General features: G+C 42.7%; 1 protein-coding gene across 10 annotated transcripts in view; it reads left to right on the top strand.

Moving 5' to 3' along the window:
* Positions 1-20,554, top strand: part of Foxp1 (forkhead box P1) — a 600,509-nt gene that overhangs the window by 259,258 nt on the left and 320,697 nt on the right. For 9 of the 10 annotated variants that reach the window (XM_031382737.1, XM_031382735.1, XM_031382736.1 and 6 more), the window contains one exon: positions 7,540-7,615. The gene's annotated coding sequence lies outside the window, so the exon portion shown is untranslated. Of the gene's footprint in view, positions 1-1,470; positions 1,661-7,539; positions 7,616-20,554 lie in introns of those variants that run through there. The other variant, XM_031382729.1, reaches the window with a different exon arrangement.

The following is a 20,554-nucleotide window of genomic DNA, read 5'->3' as shown; positions in this document are numbered from 1 at the left end:
TTTTTAATTTCTTTTAAGGGTGGATCTTTAGTTTTGTTACAACCCCATCCGTCTGGGGTGAGTGCTTTCTTCTGAGGCTGGGAGGGATCCATGTTCTCCTCTCTTTGGTACAAAATATAATACAGACAGGTGCTGTGACACTGAATTAGTCTCCCGCAGTTCTGTGTGGCTTAGAATCGAGTAATCTAACATAGTCTTTCTTGTGTGTCATTTGAAATCAGGTAATACTGTAAAATTCATTAAACAGTAATTGGCAGCTGGCAAGATAGCGCAGTAGGTAAAGGTGTCTTCCATCAAGCTTGGTGACGGGAGTTCGACTCCAGCCACAAAAGAACCAAACCTTACAAGTTCTTAGGTTTTTCTCTGACCTCCCTGGTCTGTACAGGCATGCCCACATAAATAAATGTAAAAATAATATGTATGGCCCTTTATTGTTAAATGGTGGCATTAAAATTCCACATTTAATTTGTAATTTGAAAACTGAAAGACAAAACAGAGAAAAAAAAGTAATAATTAGGTTACTAAGACCCACAGGATGCCGGAACCAGAGGAGGAGAGGCCAGTACAAGCTGAGTCCTTAGTCTGAGCCAAAACCAGGAGGACATTTCTAGCCTTCATATGTTTTCCCTCTTGCTACACTCCTGGGCTTTACAGACAAATTACATTGAGGTATGACATATTTTACTGCAGAAATGGAGAAAATTGTTGACTGTAATTACATTGTTTAATTGAAGTGATAAGTGGCTGAGGCCACTCACTTAAAAGCATCCTTCCTAATATCTGGATAATGTTTTTAAATGAGTGGTCATGCATTGGTGACATTTGAAAAGCAGGCATTTGGGATGTATTTTTGGAAAGCTCCCATTATTTTCTTTAAATGATTAGTGAGCTGAAGGATACAGTTAAGTGATATTCTGCACGTGTGTTTATTTGTGTTCTCCTTCAGATATGCGTCAGTATCACATGTGAGACTGAGTGCCGCCATATATGCATATGCATGTATATGCCTCTTATTTACGTGTCTTTTGTAAACAATACAAAATTTGCCTTGCGGAGTGTATAATGTAACCCTAGACTGGGTCTAACCCGTGAGCTTCTTTAAAAGCTGCCTTGATTATGGGAAATTGAAGTACAGCCTGCAGCAGAACTCCATGGAAGTGCTATATGCCTGCTTGTTTTCCAGGTATCTGGACATCCAAGTATTAGTTTGCCCCTCAGTGCCATCCCCCTGGAGTGAATTCTTAATTGCTAATGAACGTAATTAATTTCAATTGTTACTGTAGCAAGATCACATTCAAAGGTGGATCTCCCAGTTTAGTGGTGTTCCCTGGAACAGCCAGTGTCCCTTGTCAGAGGAGGATAGGTAGAAGGCACAGCGGGCGCCTGATTGAGCCAGTTGTTCATTTGCTGAGTGTTTGTGTTTATGCAAAGGGGCCTCTTCCTGCATATTTAATCTAGAGTAAGGCAGTGGCTTTGTTGTGTTTAGCCCACATACCTTCAGTCCTTCCTCACACTGCCGCCAGCCTGGGAACCCTGAGAGCCTGCAGGACCTGGCTTCCCACTGCCTGTAGTGTCTCCCTTACAAACTCTTGAACTTTGTTCTGTCTAGTGAGAGATCTGCCTCTCCTGCCCCAAAGCTCTGCTTCCTCACCATGAATGGGTAAGTGTGTGCCAAACCAAGCTGATAGTTTTGTTTCATTTCGCAAATGTTGAGAGGGCCCTCCGCTGCCCTTCTGAGTGCTTGCTGAAAGCTGTCCCGGTTCCCGGGCAGCTGACACTTGCTGGCTGCTTTGAAATGGACTAGTACAGGTGCCTGTTAGGAACTGGCTGGGCACCGGTGGCTGGATTTTGAAACTGGTAGTGTGAGGCTCTTGGGGACAGGAAGGAATTTAAAAAGAAGAGAGAGGGCGAGCGCAGCTAGACTATTCTTGGTTCTAGCAAATCCTGTTTTGTAACTATCCAGCAGCTAGAGCTGCCATTGTCTGGTAAGAGGCTTCAAACAGTGTGCGAGGCAGAACTGCAGGAAAGCGGCAAAAAACTCAGCTACTGTATTGTGAATACGGGGCCAGGGTCCTCCCTGAAGGTCTGCACTGGGAACGGAGGGGTTTTCTTCTGTGGAAATCGAATCATCTCCTCATTGATATTAATAGCACACATGAGATGTTAGCCATGATGCTCAGAGAGGCAGTGGAGAGGGAAGGAAACCTGATCTTCTTTGGGGGGAGGGTGGGGGGGGAGGGTGGGAGGGAGGACGACAGCCCGTTGGCTCTCTGGTGGAGGGGACATCTATCCAGGCTCAGTCCCTCTGCTTAATAGCACCTTGGCTTGTGTGTTTGCTCTAGGAATTCCAAACTTGGGTGGTTTGTGTGCCTCTCTGGGCTCTGGCTATTCTTTGTGGTCTTTAGACTGTCTTTAGAAAACACCACGTTGAGGGGCTAATGAAATCGGTTTATTTATTTATTTTATTTTATTTTTAAGTGAATTAGAAAACGGCTCAGCAGTTGCTGCACTTGGATTTACTCTGGGCGATTTGGGGCTCTTCTACTTTCTTTTCAGGGCAGAGTGTTTATCATTTCCATTCAAGTTGTCAAAACAGATGTGGGGAACCCTGCAAGGTTCCTGTCCAGTGTAAAGCTCTTGCAGGGTGCAGGGGTTGGGTGTAAAGGACCGTGCTCTTGCTCCCACTTGACTGCCGCCTCTCTGAGTAACTCCTTCCAACAGAAGGGTGTGCTATTCCCCCGCAGGATGGAAACTGGGAGCACTGAAATAAAATTCCATCAACCTTATTAAAATATGCGAGGGCTTGGGTCTTCTTGGGTACCAATCAGTCTAGAGACTTAGAAGCATTTATTAGCAGTGGAGCTGCTGAAGGTTTTTAATGATAAAATTACAAATATTCTAGCTAATTGTAAGTATATGACTTTTATACTCATTTTTTAAGAGGAAAAATACTTTTTTTTTTTATGAGGGAAAGAAGCAGTGCCATCAGCACCTTCTGTGATTAGCGCCATTGTATTCTTAAATTTTGATTGATAGAGATAATAGTTTTCACGTAAAAATACAGACAGGTACTTTAACTTTCCATGACAATAGCTATTTGCATTTCTTTTATCTTTTTGTTTAACATTTGTGGGGGTTGGGATGGATTTGATTATTAACTCTTATTGCACATTGAAGGGGGATCTAAAACAAAGGCTTTGTTAGCGCTTCAAAGGCAAAACAGCAAATATTGTTTTTGGTTTTCAACGTGTACAGGCTGTTAAAGGATACCTATAAAATATTTTCACATGACCGTGACCAGGGTTTTACTTGAGTGGAAGGTAAAAGGGAATGAGTTTTCCAACTGAGACAGGCCCATGGCTGTACTTTTCCTGGGGGGAATGCCAGCCTGGTGTGTTTCTCGGGCAGTCCTATGGGTTGACTGTACCACATGGTTGCACTGTGTGTCGGTTTTTGAGTTTTGCCTAAGCAGAGCAAATCCCTAAAGTTAGACTCTGTGATATTTCCCAGGAGGAGAGAAAGGGCAGCGACATGTTCCCTCCCCAGGGGTTCAGACAGCGATGTAGTAGTGGTGTGTGGTCAGTCATTTCTCTGATAGACCAGTAAAGGAAATGCAGCATTTATAAACCAACTGCCATGGGTGTGTCTTAGGCCACCCCTGGCTGCAGAAGCCAGGACTGCACAGCAGTTTATTTCCTGTGCCTTTCCTTCCTCCTTTCCTTTCTCTGTCTCCACTCCTTTCAGCTCTGCCCCTTTCTTCCCACCCACCCCCCAATACCATTAGTCTTTGTCTTTCTGCCTTCCCTCTTTTAAATGTTTGTTAAACCCAACTCAATAGTTGAGGTTCCAGAGAGCACAGGGCAAAGCTGGGGGTGGGGGTGGGGTGGGGTGTGATTTCTAAGTTGATTTTCTTAAGTCTCGAAAATAAAATGACCCTTGTGTCCAACCAGTCAAACGTGTGCCGATGGCCTTCTGTTTTCTAAGAAATCACTGGAAAACAAGACAGGAAAGCCAAAATGAGTGAAGATTGATGACTTAAAGAGGCAGTACTCCCTTGGAAACTGGCCCATTTGGACCTGTGTTCTCAAGTGAAGTATGTGCTGTTCCATAAGAGGATGTGGGAGTGTGGAGCTTGAGCCACGATTCATACTTCAGGAAAGCACAGGTTGGGTCCTGGTTCCTCGCACCTGTTAAGCTGCCCCCTTTTCATGGACCTGGGATGACTTGGCTCACCCTATATCCCTGGCAAGACTGGCACACGGTGGCTTCTCCACCAGCCTGTGGTGGATGGAGGCTTAGGACAGATGTTCTTGGTCACCCTTTGGCATCAGTTTGTGGTATTGTGGAAGAGAATGCAGAGTCGGGTGGTAGTCCTTTATCGTAGCTGCTGTGAAAGGAAAAAGGGGAAACGACTTTGACTGAGAAAAAGAGATGGTAGCCGCTCCTTTCCAGCCATTAGAAGCAGGATCTCACCGGCACACTCACCCCACCCGTGCCTCAGTTCCCAGGAGCTCAGGACAGTTAGCAGTGGCTTTGCAAATCTCACAGATCCAGTAAGGGACTAAACTCAGTGCAGCCTGGATGCAGGAAGGCAGCCCCAGGGAACTTCTAAAGCGGGGGAGGCGAGCTGAGAAAGAGCAAGCACTTGAGGAGCTGGGTTTCTAACCCACCCTGCAGGTGTCACGTTACCTGCCTGGGCTCCGTTGTCACCTTGTAGCTCCAGGTAAATAACAGACACTAGAGTGGCTATGGCTCTGGGAACACTAGTTCATAGGATCTTTACTTGTGAAAGAGAGTTCTAGGAAGAAAAGTTTATCAATTTCTATTTACCGTATAGCTGTCTTATGTTTAACACATAAAATCACTAGGAAAGTTTTTTAAAAAGAGAGAAAGAGGAGAACAGGATGGTATCTGTGTGGTGGCCCCCTTTTAGACAGGGAGACAGGAGGGCTGGAGGGGGAGTGTTTCTTTTACACTGTGTGTGTGAGTGCACATGTATGCACATGCACATATGTATGTGTATGTGTGTGTGTGTGTTTGTACTGCCAGTAGTCAGATAAATACTTGATTGATTTGATCAGTAAAAGTGCACAGTTTTAGAAATCGAAGTTTTATGCTCTGGGAAAAAGCAAATTGCATATTTCTCCTCCAGAGTTGTTGATTTCTACTCTCCTAAGCATGCAATGATAGCAGCTCAGGCCTCCGTTCTAACCCCTTATTTTCTTGTCTTCTGTATCGACACATTTCATTTAATTGCACATGATGGCAAACAGCTGTTGAACTATTAATCTCTCTGCAGCAAAACTCAGAAAATAGCATTTCAGATGACTCTGCTAATGGGTACCTCTTCTAAAAAATAAAATCAACAGAAATAAATTAGTGAGTGGTCAGACATACGTGTACATTAAAATTTATGGGATGGATTTTACATCATACCGACGATACTTGATGCGTAAGCGAAAGTCAAATGCAGCCAGTTTTGTGTATGGTACAGTGTCAGTTGTCTGATTGTACCATTACTTGCTCTTTTTGATTTTACTTCCCCAGGGGGAGAATATACTTAAATTCTGAGGGTCATCCAGTGTGTGCTTTTGCTCTCATTCACGTGTGAACTATGCTTCTTCGGCTGCTGAGTGGACACAGGGACCTCACACTTACCTGAAATTGTCCTGTGGGCTGAGATACAGCTCCAGAGATAGATAACTTTATTCAGAGTAGGCCTTTTCAGCAGTTTTCTTTGGGGAATGAAATTTTAATGAGGTCCAGTTGTTTGCCCGGCCTATATGATAGCAAATCTCATCTGCATTGCAAAGTCTAATACTATAGGCCCTTCTGCCAAACATGCAGAAACAGACCCGGCTCAATAGATAACTATATAAATTAGTTTAAAGTCCATGCGTGGAAGAAAGTCTCCAAGAAAAAGGAGAGAGAGAAAGGGGCCTCCTTGCCTTGTACTCACCAGGGTCCACTAAAGTTCACTCACTTTGTATTGAAGGTTTGATGAACTATGGGCATGCACCCGAGTGGTCAAGTACTGGCTTAGCATGTGAGAGACCCGAGCTTTGTCCCTGGGACTGCAAATAATAATATGATTGTAAAACTTTTGAATCTTCAGTGCCATTTCTTGTGTGGGAGCTGCTGTGTAACTTGAGTGGACTGGGCTACCTCCCAGGTCTCTCTGGTTTGCCATGCACATTGATGGCCATTGCTCCCTCTTGCTTCACTATGAAACAAGAAGGCAGCCCCGAGGACATGCATCAGCAGGAAAGCACACAATTTTCATTTTCAATTTGAATTGTTTTGTGTAAAAACAACAACAGCCCAAAGCCGGGGTGGGGGTGGGTTACAGAGCAGTCATTTGAAACCCGTGTGCAAGGGTTTTCCCCCACCCAAAAGGTAAAAGATTTATGGTGAAAACCTCCAATTTCCTCTTACAGTAAACATGAGAATTCTGATTTCACCCAGAACCTGCATCTTTTTTTCCAGTCAGCAAGGCAAGGATCTGCATACCCCTTGATTGTGGAAATATCAGAGGTTGGCATGAAAGTGTCACCTCCCAGCCCCACTGAAGGAGGAAAACTGCCTTTCCTGTTCAGGGCTGACAGGATAGACTCCAGTCCGTATTGTCCTGGCGTTAATAAGCAAAAAGCTTTTCATGTTAGTAAAAAGATTGGGTTTCAGCATCTTGTAGTTCTAGCATTGGATCAGTGGAGCTGGGATGAGCGTCATCTCTTCTCACCAACATGATCTCCATCAATAAACCCCTGTTTGTCTTGGGATGTACACCAGTTCCAGTTCCATGGACAGGAAGAGACAGCAGCTGACATTTCTTAAAGGCCCCCGTGAGTTTTGCTCAAGGGAGTGTGCATATGCAGAGGAGACACGGGTTGAAGTGTGCTCCTGGCTTCCTTTGTGTTTTAGGTAGCTTGGTTTCATTTGTTTATTTCGTGTGACATGAACCATTTTTATCTGGCGTAGTGGATCTGGTAGAGGTAGATGCTAAGTGCAGAATATTTCTCTGAACAGCTTTCATCAGCAATTAACCCCTTGTCCCTTCCCAAATAGAAAATGGTGCCTTTAAAAAAAAATTATTATGAAAGGCTCAGAGTGACAGAGAGCTTCATGTCCGCAAGCACAGGCTTACTTTCAAAGAGAAAAAAAAAAAATAAGCAGCATGCTTTAATGAAATTAGAAATGTTGTGGGTACAAACCAAACATGCACATTCAAGTAGCAGTCTGGTTTCTAAAAACGGAGGCCCGTGAGTCATGTCTTATTCCACTCGAAGATGAACTAATAGACAGCAAGTCAAGAAAGAGTTCACGTGAAAAGTCGGAAGTGTCTCTTCTTGGCTTTTCCCATCCCCGTTGGTCTTGAAGGTAGTGGAGATCCTGGCCTTGGTTCTGTAAACTGAAAAAATCTGATCTCAGGGACAAAGAGTTGAACTCCTTACCTTGTTGCTTGTGTGAATATCCGGCACTCTCTGTGAGACTGTCCTTGTTATGCAGATTGTTTGTGACTTGTTGGTGTTTTGTTTTCAGGGTGAGACGTGACCTTTGGAGGTGACTATAACTGAAGATTGAATTACAGACGCCAAAAAAAATAAATAAATAAAAGGTAAAATTATACCTAATTGTTAGATTTGTATCTAAAACTATTTCAACCATTGAAGCTTGGGGTTTGGTCATTTGCTCGTGTGTGTGTGTGTGTGTGTGTGTGTGTGTGTGTGTGTATGTGTGTGTGCATATAAACTTGTGTATATAAATGTGTAAATATATATGTGTGGCACATTGGCAGAAGACCTTAAAGATTTCCCTGAAGAGATAGCTCATCCATGTGCTTTATTCACCACCCAATAATATCATACTTCCTCCAGTTTGATGAAGCTGAATATTAATTATTGTTTGCTTTTATGTTCTGTGGGCTTAATGTAAGAAAGGAATATTCACATCATTAGAGCGGTGATTCATAAAAGTAACTTGCCCCAGATATGAGTAATGTGTCCGTGCTCAGTGCCAAAGTGGTGGTGGTACCCTCCTGATGCTCATCTGCCTCCCATCTAATCCCCTTCTTTCAGGAATTACTAGTCAGGTACCATAACAGCAGGCCACATTGATGTCCCTCCATAGCAGTATGGGGCACAGCCCTGAATGTCAGTGCCCTGCTGTCTTGTTTCGTGACCTTGCTTGGAAATCAAGGGGATACTTGACTTTAAAATTAGAAGTTTTCAGGGAGCCTAATGTGGCTTGATGAATGAAGGCCAAATTTCACTTTCTGAAATTCAGGCTTTTGAGGAGGCAGATGGCATAGTCCTATTAAGTGGTCATAGATGCCTGATGTTTGCTTGGGTTCAGGAGCATCTCAGAGCTAAGCCCATGACCTTCCTATTGGAATTTACAGGCCCTCTCAATGTATGAAATTAAAAATGTATTATTATGTTTATGGTGTTCATTTACTTATTTAAGTTTTAATATAGATAAATACTGTATTTTTTGCACAGCCTTCCTATGTCCTCTTTTGTCACCCCACACACACTTTTTTTCCTTGAGCTGAAGTAGCCTTTCCATGTCAGATTTTCATTTGGGCCTTTAGTATTTCATTTGATTCCATAGGCTTGTGTCCACTGAGGAGTAGTAAGTTGCGTTGTGGCATTATTGAACCCTGTTATTCAGCTTTGCTGTCATGTTGAATATGTTTGCAGAATACAGACTCTTCAGGACCTTGATACTGTGAGAATTATTTGACCGGTTTGGTCTTTACTCCCAGGAAGGGTGTTTGGATCTAGAGTGTCTCACTAACTAGGTAGATTTGCTTGAGTTGTTTCTGGTGTGTTTGGTGTGGGCCCCACAATTCAGACCTGCCTTGTTTCCGTATTTGCTCTTTTGGGAAGTACCAGATCAGTGCTCAGAGTTGCCTAATGTCCATCCCATCGGATGCTCCGGCCTGGAAGGAAATGCTACTGAGTGGTCAGCCACAACAGCGTGCGCTAAGGGGAGATTACCCTTGCCTCACACTAGGCTTGGGGCTTTGCCAACCTTCTGCCCCATGCTGGCTGGCTACTAAATGTTTCCTGCTTGTGGGTCGCCCAGACCTCTTCCTCAGCCACTCTTTGTCCTTTAAATGCGGTCTCTGGTGTCTTTCACCTCTACCATAGATCCTAGAGTGCTCCGCACCTGTTTCCCTCTTCTCATGCTGTTAGAAACACAGGAAAAGCTGAAAATTGAGGTTGAATAAAGCTCAAAAGAAAAACTTACTGGTGGGGCATGGAGGCACACACCTTTAATGTCAGCACTCTAGATGCAGAGGAAGTCAAAATTTCTGTTGAATTCAAGACCAGCCAGGGCTACACAGTGAGAGTCTTATCTCAAGAAAAAAAAAAAAGTACATGAGGCCTGGGGTATGGCTCACTAAGTGGAGTGTTTGCCTAGCATTCCCAAAGCCCTGGGTTCAATGATCATAGATCTAAGAAATAACCCACCCCACCAAAAGATAAAAACTTGAGTTTGCCACTTGTATTATCCACATCCTGTTAAATAAGAGCTTCCGCTGTGTCTTTTTGTGCCCTTCAAGCATGGATGTTTTTCTTTTAAGTTGATATGTTTACAATGTCGATTCTTATATCTGCTGATGTCCCTCAAACTCATGATATGCATGGGACAAAAGGACCTTTGCAGAATAGTTATTTTTGTTGGTAGTCCTAGTGATAAGCTTTTGGAGGTTCTTTCTGATGCAGGTAAAGCCCATATTCTGTTGTGGCATTCACCAGCCCATAAATAAACTCCTCCTCCAGGGAACTTTCTAGGTCCATAAATATTTTGGTTTTGTGATGTCTCCTTTTATTAAATGAAGAAAAGAAATCACACAAATGCTTGACACAGTTATGTAATTTCTCTTGCTGACTACATTGTTTGGGACTCAGTGTAAGAATTTTTGCTCAATCTGTTTTTTTTTTTTTTTTTCCATTTCTGCTTTTGTTAGCTTGGTTTTTGTTTCTTATTTGTAACCTTCATTTTTATTCTTTTAAAATTTTATTTATTTGTTATTTATATGAGTACACTGTAGCTGTCTTCAGACACACCAGAAGATGGCACCAGATCCCATTACACACGGTTGTGAGCCACCATGTGGTTGCTGGGAATTGAATTCAAGACCTCTGGAAAAGCAGTCAGTGCTCTAAACCGCTGAGACATCTCTCCAGTCCCTTAATTTTGATTCTTAATAAACATTTTGCTATTTGACATTCTTTGTTCCTAAAGTAGCCCCTCTTTCTTTCTCTTGACCCCAAACTTTAGGCAGGCTCACAGATCTTTCAAAGACGAATTTAAACACATATGTGTTTATATATATATATATATATATATATATATATATATATATATATGTATGTATGTAGAGTGTGTGTGTGTGTGTGTCTTATGTAGTAGGAGGAAAAAGCTCAGCTAGTAACCTATAGCAAAGGCATACACTGAGTGTAGTGATTGGTATTTCTTCCTGAGGACTGTGCCTTGAAGGGAAGGGACTTCTATCTTGTACCCATAATTCTCACTACAAACAGGATGTGGGTTTTGATATTTGGGGCTTCTCAGTAAATAGCAAGCCTCCAGTTTAAATATGGGAATCACTGACAGTCAGTATTGGTGATCAGTGTGCTCATTGGCCAGTATGGAGACAACTGACTGTGCATACTGATGTTGCCAGGCTAAATCAGAGAGACAGATGAAGCCATTTTTAAAATTTAAATTCAAAGGTTTGTAGAACTATAAATAACCATCAGCATATTTCTGAGTATGTAATAGTTTCTTCCGGGCAGATCTGAGTGCTTTATAAAATGGGTCTGGGGGGCTGGAAAGAGGCTCAGAAGTTTAGAGTAGTGATACCATCTTGTAGCCTCTATGAGCACACAGGCAATGCGCAGAAACACATCCAGTAGAACATCCATACCTATAAAAAATAATAAAAGTTTTAAAATGTTAATAAAATAAAATGGCTCTGGTTGTTGAGATTGCTGTGATGTCATTAGCAGGTCAGTGTCATTCCTGCCTTACAGTGGCACATCAGGCCTGTAGATGCTGAGTCGCTTATCCAAGAGCATGGGGAATACCATCAAGATAAAAACAACAGAGGCATAGCTCGGTCACTGGGATCCATGTCATTCTCCTGTGGCAACTGCAGCAACTTGGCTTCATGCAGGTTAATGTGGTATTCTCTCCCGTTTCTTCGTATCATTAAAAGTTTACTCAGAATTTTTTTGTGGATGGCTCAACCCAGTTTTAAAAATGTACTGTTTTGTTATTTGGTTCTGAGTGGACTTAAATTGAAGAATGCAATTGAAAAGTGTGTGTGTGTATGTGTGTGTGTGTGTGTATGTGTGTGTGTGTGTGCATGCACATGCATCTATTTGACGTATGTGTGTATATACTTCTGAGTGTTTGCTTAGAGGCTTGACATCAGCATGGGTGTTCTCTTCAGTCACTCTTTACCTTATTTTCCGAGACAGCTTCTCGCATTGAATCTGGAGCTTACCACTTGGACTAGATTGTCTGGCCCACGAGCCCCTGGGATCTTGCTCTGAGTGCTCCCAATGTGCTGGGGTTACAGGTCTATGCAATCATTTGAAGACCCAGATAATTGTCCTCAAATGTTAGACATCTCAAAGCTTCACAGTTTATGTGGTGGCTCAGCTTCTTTTTAAATGAGTATCTTGTTTGTGAGAAAGTTTAAGTTTTTTTCAAAGAAAGTACAATTACAGTAAATTTTTTTCTCCCTCCCCAGTTTAAGCATTTTTAAAAAATGTTAAACGATGGTGCTACAGCGCACATTCACAGTTTGAATTCATTATGCCTTGTATTGTATGGATGGTTTCGTAGTTAAAGATTTAAGATGCTTTCCAGCTAGTTGAAATATATTAGTTTCTTTAAGAGTATGTATTTGTGAGGACTGAGCATTTCTATAACAGCAGAACACTTCTAAGGTGCTCCATTCAAATGATCTTTAGGGTTATTTTTGTTTAAGTCATCACTTTATTGCATGATGGCATAATTCATTACAAATTTAAACTGTAACTTGGTAAACTTAGTTGGGCAATAGGTCTTTACAGATTGCTTTTGCAAATACTCAACATCTCCAGATGCAAAGTAAGGACCAGAAATATCTGTCTGAGCAGCATTGGATATCCAGACATTATGTGCAGGCTTGTCATGCCAACACTAGGTAGGTGGAGACAAGAGCATTAACAACAGTTCAAGGCCAACTTTGCTAACATAACAAGTTTGAGACCAGCCTGGGCTATATGAGATCTTGATTTTAAAAAAGGAGGAAGAGGGAAAGAAAAAATTCAGCATTTGAATTCAATTGTGTTTCTGTTAACTCATAAATATACTGTGGAGATAGTGTGACAAAGTCTTCACTGTGTACATAAATAACCGCATCCACATATGACCAACCAACCAGCCACTTGAACTAGCCATTGGACTACTCTGCCTAGATATACCACATACCCATGTCTGAGTTAGAATGGTCAGGCTGCAGTCTGTGAGGCTGCCCTTACTGCTTGAAATCAGATAGTCACTGACTTCTGTCTTGTGACAATGTAGCTAGTCTAGTCTGGCCAGGCAGGTCCTTTGTGTTTGTGTTCTCCCCCCACCCCTCCTTATCTGTGTGGCTGAAGCTAAGTTGTTTTCTTTTAAGCAAAAGTTGGAAGATTGCTCACATGACACCTCTTGACATGTAATTGATGAGATTTGAGGCAGGCTCCATGAAGTTTCAAGGGCTGCTGGGAGATGCTTTTGAGTGAAGAGAAGACTGTAAAGAAATGGGGAGAAAATATAAGAGGGCAGACCATGTGGGAATCATTCCAGTCCCTCCTCCCCTCCTTTTCCCCTTCCTCCCCCCCTCCTTCCCACCTTTCCTAACGCTCATTCTTTTATTCATGTAAATGTACCTGTACACACACATTAATCTTGAGCACAGATTTCTATTCAATTTCTTTGCTGTACAGTCTCTGCCCTCATAGGGTTTATCTTCCAGAGAGAAGACAGAGTCAATGTTTATGATGACTATTAGATAACTATGGTTTGACAGTGACCTACGGCAAGGAGCCGAGGGTGCCTGGCAATAGGGTTCAGTCTCACGTAGCATCAGCGGGAGGCTGTCTTCCTTACACTTGGAACAGCAGTGCTGTTGGGAATTATCACGTGGCTTCGTGTTATGTTTTCCAAATTCTTGAATTCATAATTAATAATTAAATGAGCTTGATTCACTCATTTAAAATGTATTTACTATGCAGGAACTCTGGGTGTTCAGTTTGCTACCCACCACCTTACATCACTTATCATTTCATCAACCAAGAAGGCAACCTTTGGATAAAGTAGCAGCCATTCACCATTGTGCCCTCTGTTCAACCTACTGACAGCAGTTACTCTACCTTCTGCCCTATAGCTTTGCTTGCTTTAGGTGTGAATGGAACTGTGTAGTCTATACTGCTTGGAGACTATTTTCTACCTGGTAGTATAATTCTTTTAAAGATTGCCTAAGGTATATTTTTTTTAAACTACTGTAGAATAATTTCTTGAGTTTGATTTCTATGTGCAGTTGAGTGGTGGCCTGCAATGTTCATAGCAGGGATCGACTGAGGGAAAACTTAGGTTTTTGCATTGTGGATCTTTATATGTTTTATGGGCTAGATAGGATTTCTCAGCAGTCAGTCTTCTAAATTTTATTGTTAATGTTCTGGATCTCACTGTGCAGCTTAGGCTGGCCTCTCTCTCATGAGCTTCCTGCTGCCTCTGCCTCCTTCAGCAAATCCTACTGGCAGTGTGGTGGCATCCAGAACCATCTCAGCTGCTCTTAAACACTGCTCCCACGATCCTAAACTAAAAGCCTGTGCAAACAAGAGTTGTTTTTTTCTTTTGTCAAGGAAACATATTTGAAATTATTGATTTTCAGAGAACTGTGCACAGAGGAATTGGTTTTCTACAGAGCTCATTTGCTCAAATGAACTTAGAATCATGCTTCATAGTAAAGTTAGTACTTGTAGCAATATTCAACTGGCCATATTTTACACAAGTTAGTAATTAAAATTAGAAGGCAGTTGTGGGTGGAGGGATGACTCAGAGGTTAAGAGCACTTGCTGTGCTTGAGAGGACCAGAGTTCAATTTCCAGCACCCATATGGCAGCTCACAAGTACCTGTGACTACAGCTCCAGGGGATCCAACATCCTCTCTGGCCTTTTCTGGCATTTGGTACACAAACATACATGCAGGCAAAACAACCATACACATAAAACAGAAGCAGGAAAGGAATGTACACCCATTCCTTTTTCCTTTGTGGTATTGGAGATTGAACCCAGAGACTCCAAGTGCTAGGCAAAAACTCTAGTTCTGAGCTATTTCCACAACCCGAGTCATACTTTTCAAATGGTGGTTTTGGTCTCTCTCATCTGCTGATAGCTCCTAGTTTTTTAACTGTTTACCCCAAATGTCATGAAAGAAGGCTGCATGTTAGGTCACATGGTCAGCTTAACAGCAAGGTAGTGAATCTCACTGTTCTTAGATGCTTCAGAGCCCTCAGGAAGAAATACAGCCTGTAATTGTGTGGAAACGCAGTGAAGGAGCTAGTTAGATTGGTAATGTGCCTGAGAAACTGATTTGGATATCCAGAAATCACACGAAAAGTGTTCAGACATAAACCAGCGGAATGGTGCTCTATGTACTTGGAATCAAGAGCTGAGTCCATTCCTGAGCACTGGACAGCTGACCCAGCATAATTAGCAAGTGCTAGCCAGCGAGAGACCCCATCTCAAGAGGAATGGCATCCAGGCTGTTCACTAAGCAGTCACATGTATACACCCAGATAGGAACATTGACCCAGATGCACATGTATGTGCACACATAGAAACAAACAAAAAAAAAAGGAATAGTAATTCCATGGGAACCTTGTTCCTATTCTGGAAGTTCTCAGGGGTGCCATGACCTCAGAAACACAGTTGTGGTAACTCAGATAGAATCTCCCTTACACGTTAGTACTTGTCCTGATGGCTTCTGCCCAGGGCTGGCTTTGGATCTGATAATTGTGGTATCTTTTAAAAAGACTTCTGATGATTGAGACTTTGTAAATCTGAAAGGGAGCTTAATCATTTGCTTGTTCTCTGCCCCCGATGTGAACGATTACACTTCTGAGGCCTTTGGATGAAGGGGGATGAGTAGAAAAGAAATGAAAAAATACTCCTCAGTTCTTCTAGTCTATTCAAACCGAGTCTTTTTGAAGTATGAAAATCTGCAGCTTCCCCCTTGAATTTTGTGTATTAGTCCATATGTAGCATATAATTAAAGGTAATTACATGTTTTGTTAATTACCTGACAGTGTGATAAGTTACATAAAATTGCTCTTAATTAAAAAAAGCAAACTGGCATCACTGGGTGGACAGATTATTTCCGTCCTTTGGGTCCTGCGATGCTTGGCACAGCCCTCCTCACCTGCCAGTCTTCTGTTTGCGGAGAGTGCCAGGTCCTGCACCAGAGGTCAGAGGAAGTGCCCTGAGATCCTTTCATTACAAATTGTGCAACTCTCAAGTTTAGATCAGTGATTTTTCAGAGTAGGAGTTGGAACCAGTTTGTGAATTAGGCAATCATTTTAGTAGGTTGCACTCAAGACTGCTGTGGTATGGTAGTGGTGGTGATGGTGGTGGTGGTAGTGTGTGTGTGTGTGTGTGCACGCGCACGCGCGCACATGTATACTAGATATATGTGTAAGCACAGGTGTTGGCCCTTGCCTTCCACTTTGTTTTAGACAAGCTTGCAGGTGTTCTCTTGTGTCTGCCTCCCATCTGGCCAGAAGAATGCTGGGATTACAGCTCTGTGCATCTGACTTTACATGTGTTCTAGGGATCTGAGCTCAGATCCTCATGCTTGCCTAGGAATCACTTTATCCACTGAGCCCTCTCTCCAGACCTCAAGTCTGTTTTTAAGTGAATATACATACACTAGCATAATTTTCTAAAGTACTTCTCATATTATATATATGCATACTATGAGGCTTTTTAAACTTAGACTCTGCAATGTCAATTATTGCCACCTGTAAGCTACATCGATTCATTTGCTTGTCTATTCACCACATCTTTATTAAATGTCTACTGTGTGCCAGGCATTGTGCTAGGACCTCCCCAGTCCAGTATGAAAGCCACTATTCCACTTGTGGTTGTTGAACATTTGTCTTATAGTTAACCAGAACTTACTGTGGTATGGGTATAGATCCATAAAGCTTTTCAAAGGTTTCATATTGAAAAAGTATGAAAACTTTGCATGCTTTTCATTATTGATGGCAAATTGAAATAGTAAGTTTGGATCCACTGGCCTCAATCAAATAATTAAGTTTTGCCTCAACTGCGTTTTTACTTACAGTAAGCGTCATGAATCCCATGACATATGTGGCAAGCCTGCTATTTCCTTTGGGTGGCAGTGTTGGTGATAAGGGAGAAATAGCAGTGAGCAGCAGCTACCAAGCCCTCTCCCCGCTGCTCTAGGGAGTGCAGATGAACAAGCCAACATGATCAGGGTGTGCTCACGAAAGTAGAGCATAGACAGAGGGGTCAGACACCAGGGGGGAAGGGCACAGCTGTAGATGGGTAGTCTCACTGTGAAGCAGATATGTTTGAGCATGTGCTGAGAGAAGTGTGCTGCTGGTAGCAGCAACCAAGAGGGTGATGGGACATAAGGTCAAGGAAAAACAAGGACTCTTGTATTTTTCGAAAAATGGGATCCTTGGAAGGGCAACTACAAATGTGAGCTTTAAGTGTATGACTAAAAACCAGACTTGAAAATAGCCTGTGGGTGGGAGAGGCCCTTTAAGAGGAGATCCCTGAATCCCACTGAGATATGGTACAGTGACCATATCTGTTAGACTGTGTGTGGCCATCGGGGCTGGTGAGACCCCATTGCTGTTGGAGTTTACCATGGTAAGCTGAAGACTTTTCTGGTGCGGAGATGGTCTTTTGTCAGAGGTGACTCAAAGGCTTTCTTCCCCTGTGAATGGGGTATTTCTAAGAGAATTCACTGATGGGCTGCTCTATAGGAATCAGGCTGAAGGCTAGAATTTCTCCTCCAAGCTATTTCTGGAAGGGTGGGACTGCCATCAGTCAGAGGAGGGAGGCCAGTGAGGTGGCACGGCGTGGATGGAGAAGGGAGGGGGCAGCATGCAATGGTGACCATTGGGGTTTGCAGCTGTCCCCTCACTCTGTCTCAGATGAGATCCTCATGAGCCTTTGGATATGTAGTTCCAAAAATATTCTAGCTAGGGGCTATCAGTGTAGGATTTACAAGTATATAAGAGATATGTAAGACATGAAACTTCACGCACTCACTAAGAGAATGCTACTGAGACACAGTTGAGAATGACGCAGAGCCTCTGTTTAAAAGCTACCATTGCTGAAAAGTTTATCAAGGACACTGAGGAATGGGGGTCAAACGAGGCTGGAAGAACTAGTAGAACTGCTCATTCAGAAAAGTACTTGTTACATAAGCATGAGCACCTGAGGTTGATCCTCAGACCCATGAGAAAGCCAGGCACAGTGTCATGTGTTTGTAATTCCAGCACTGGAAACAGGGGACACATAGCCGTATAGATCTCTGCAGTTTGCTGGCCACTCAACCCATTCCAAGCCAACAAGAGACTCCGTCCTAGAAAACAAGGTGGGTAGTACTCTAGCAATAACAGTTGAGCTTGCTCTCTGGTCTCCGTAGATATGCACACACAAATAGATCTAACCCACATGGATACACACACACACACACACATACACACACACACACACACACACACACACACACACACACCCTCGTACAGGGGAAAATGTTGAGATTGTAGTAGATGAGAAATTCATTGAAGTGTTTTGAAGTTATCAGCCATACCACACAATGTTGAGAGGTCAAAGAGATGGTAACAAAGACCTGGCCATTATGCTTTTATCTATGTGGAGCTATATCCTTTATGAGACTAACATATTTGAGTTTTAATTCCATAATTTGTTCTGACTTTATCTAATTACTAGTCAGATGGGCTTATGGTTTAGGTATAAACTGTCATCAAGGCCTCGTGTTTTGATTTCGAACTAGTTCGGTTGAGAAATGATTGAACCTGATTGGTCTGTTTTGAGGTGGGGACTGGATGGAATAAGAAAGACAGTGGGGGTGCGCTTCTGGTTTTTTTAACTTTTGGCTTCCTGGTCACCATCATGTAAAGAACTTCCTCAACTATATACTTCCACTGCCTGATCATTCTACCTTGTGTCAGGCCAGAAACAACTGAACCAGCTGATTCCCTCCGAGACAGCGAGCCCAGATAGCCTTTTTCTTTCTTTCAACACTTTCCTCTAGACTAATTTGTCACAGCAAACAACCAACCAACCAAAATGAAACCAACCAACCAAACAAACAAACAAACAAATCCTGACTCAGATGGTTACTTTATTTTTTTCCTCAATTTCTTTTCACTCGTCTGTTTGTTAGGGTCACACATTTGTCCCCAATCCTCATAGCCTCACTTCTGTGATGTCTGTGTCATGGTTCAGCCAGAGTGAGAGAACAACAGAATCCTCTTCTTCTACCCTTTTCCAAACACCCTTTAATCTAGTGGCATAGAGATTAGGGCCGCCCTTGTGTCTCTAGAGTGAACTGTTTGACTATTCTAAGCCGCTCTGTAGCTTCGTGTGGTTAACATACTCTCTAGATTAGTAAGGAACTAGTTTGAACCTGAGCCACACCTGAGTCAGTCTGTCACCTTTACCTTCTACTAATATGGGTAGTCTTTGATGGGTGCATCTGCCTTTCAAGTTAACTCTGCGTACCCAAAGTCTGTCTTACTCAAAAACCATGAATCACAGTTGGCCGTGTTCCTGATTCCTGACTCAGCATCTCATCTTCAAGCATGGAGGAAATCAATGGCAAGTAGGAAAAGTGACGTGATAGGGTGTACTGGAGGGCTGAGTGCTAGTAAAGGGGTATTGGGTGAAGGAGGAGTAGTCCATCTTTGTGGGTGATTCTGAATACTTATTTTTGATTATATTATAACATTATTAAGTTAACTACAAAAGCAAAAAAAAAGAAAAAAGAAAAAAAAAGCTATGAAAACCATCCCTGGCGTCTTTCTCTAAATAGTTTGCCACTTATCTGTCTCAGCATTGTTGCTGGTATGGGAATCTGTCCACATGCAGTGTGCTCTGTACTGTTTCCCGGCTCTCACTGCTAACCTGCCAGGAGCTTCCCTCTAACCTCCCCGTACCTACCTATAACTGAGCTTCTAGGTTGTCATGGTGAGTGTCACTGCTAGGTCCTCTCCTTCTGCTATGCTGGGTGCTTAGTTACATCCCTTACAGTTCCTTGTGAATGCTGGTGTCTCTATGAGGAGCATCACAAGAGGATACAGTTAGTTTTAGAAGGTCGTAGAAGGCCCACTGATGTGGCTCAGAGAGTAATGATGCTAGCTGCCAAACTTGAAGACCTGGGTTCAATCCCTGGGAGCTGTGTGGTGAAAGGAGAGAACTGACTGCTGTAAGCTGTCCTTAGACCTCTACACTTACGCTGTGGCATGCACTCCCCTCATCCCCTGATAAATAAATGTAAAAGGAAAACAAAGATGCTGTTGTCATTTTATATTTCCCATGTGTCCCTCTTTTCTGAAGAGATATTTGACACTCATCACACCATTCAGTGGAACCAAGAGCGTGTGTTTTGCATAGAGTGTCGTTGGTGTGAATTTGGGGCATGAAGTTTCTAAACATTAAGTTGTGAGGCATATTATATCTCGTGTTACCCTTTGGACTTGACTTGCAGCCCACAGAGTGGGAACCATGGATCTTTTCTTGGGCCAGCCATTCAACCTCACTTCCTTTTATGATCCTAAATGTCAGTTGCCACCACCCTACAACCCCAGTCCCACCCTTGCCAGCCCTGCAGGTCATTCCTTTAATTTGTTTATAGTCACACCTCCAAATGTCTCTGTGGTTGAGTTTCATTGAGGCTACTCTGGAAAATTCAAAAGTACTTAAAGACACTGAACTTTTCTTGAGCCCTGCTCCTAAGTGGCACTGTCGTTAGTGAACTGGGCTCACTGTATCTGAGGCTGGGGCATAGCCTGAAAGAAAACACCTTTTCCTTGGTGTCAGTCACATCTGTCTGTCACCCCTTCAGGTGACCTCTAAGGGAAGTGTGGTAGATCTTTGGACTCAGAGAGGACCAGGGGACATCTCACTTCTACAGTCTGCTGCTTGGCATTTAATGGTTGCTAACGGTGAGACATGGAGAGGAAATGACACACCCAGTACATACCCAGAACTGGCAGCCATCCTGCTGGGGGTGCCTCTGTACTGGCAGCCATTCTGCCAGGGATGCCAAAATAAATAGGAATACTAACTTTTTTGATTTAAATAATGAATTGAAAACCTAAGCATCTTTTCTAAGTTGTTATGGGTTGCTTCTATGTTCTTTTGTCCTTTTTTCTTTGAGGTATGTCAAGGGAATTTACAAGTTTTTTGTTTTTGTTTTTGTTTTTGTTTTTTGAGACAG

This window comes from Mastomys coucha, unplaced genomic scaffold, assembly GCF_008632895.1.
Source record: "Mastomys coucha isolate ucsf_1 unplaced genomic scaffold, UCSF_Mcou_1 pScaffold20, whole genome shotgun sequence".
Classification (NCBI taxonomy): Eukaryota; Metazoa; Chordata; class Mammalia; order Rodentia; family Muridae; genus Mastomys; species Mastomys coucha.
Note: the sequence above shows the minus strand (reverse complement) of the source record. Positions and strands in the feature narration are given on the sequence as shown.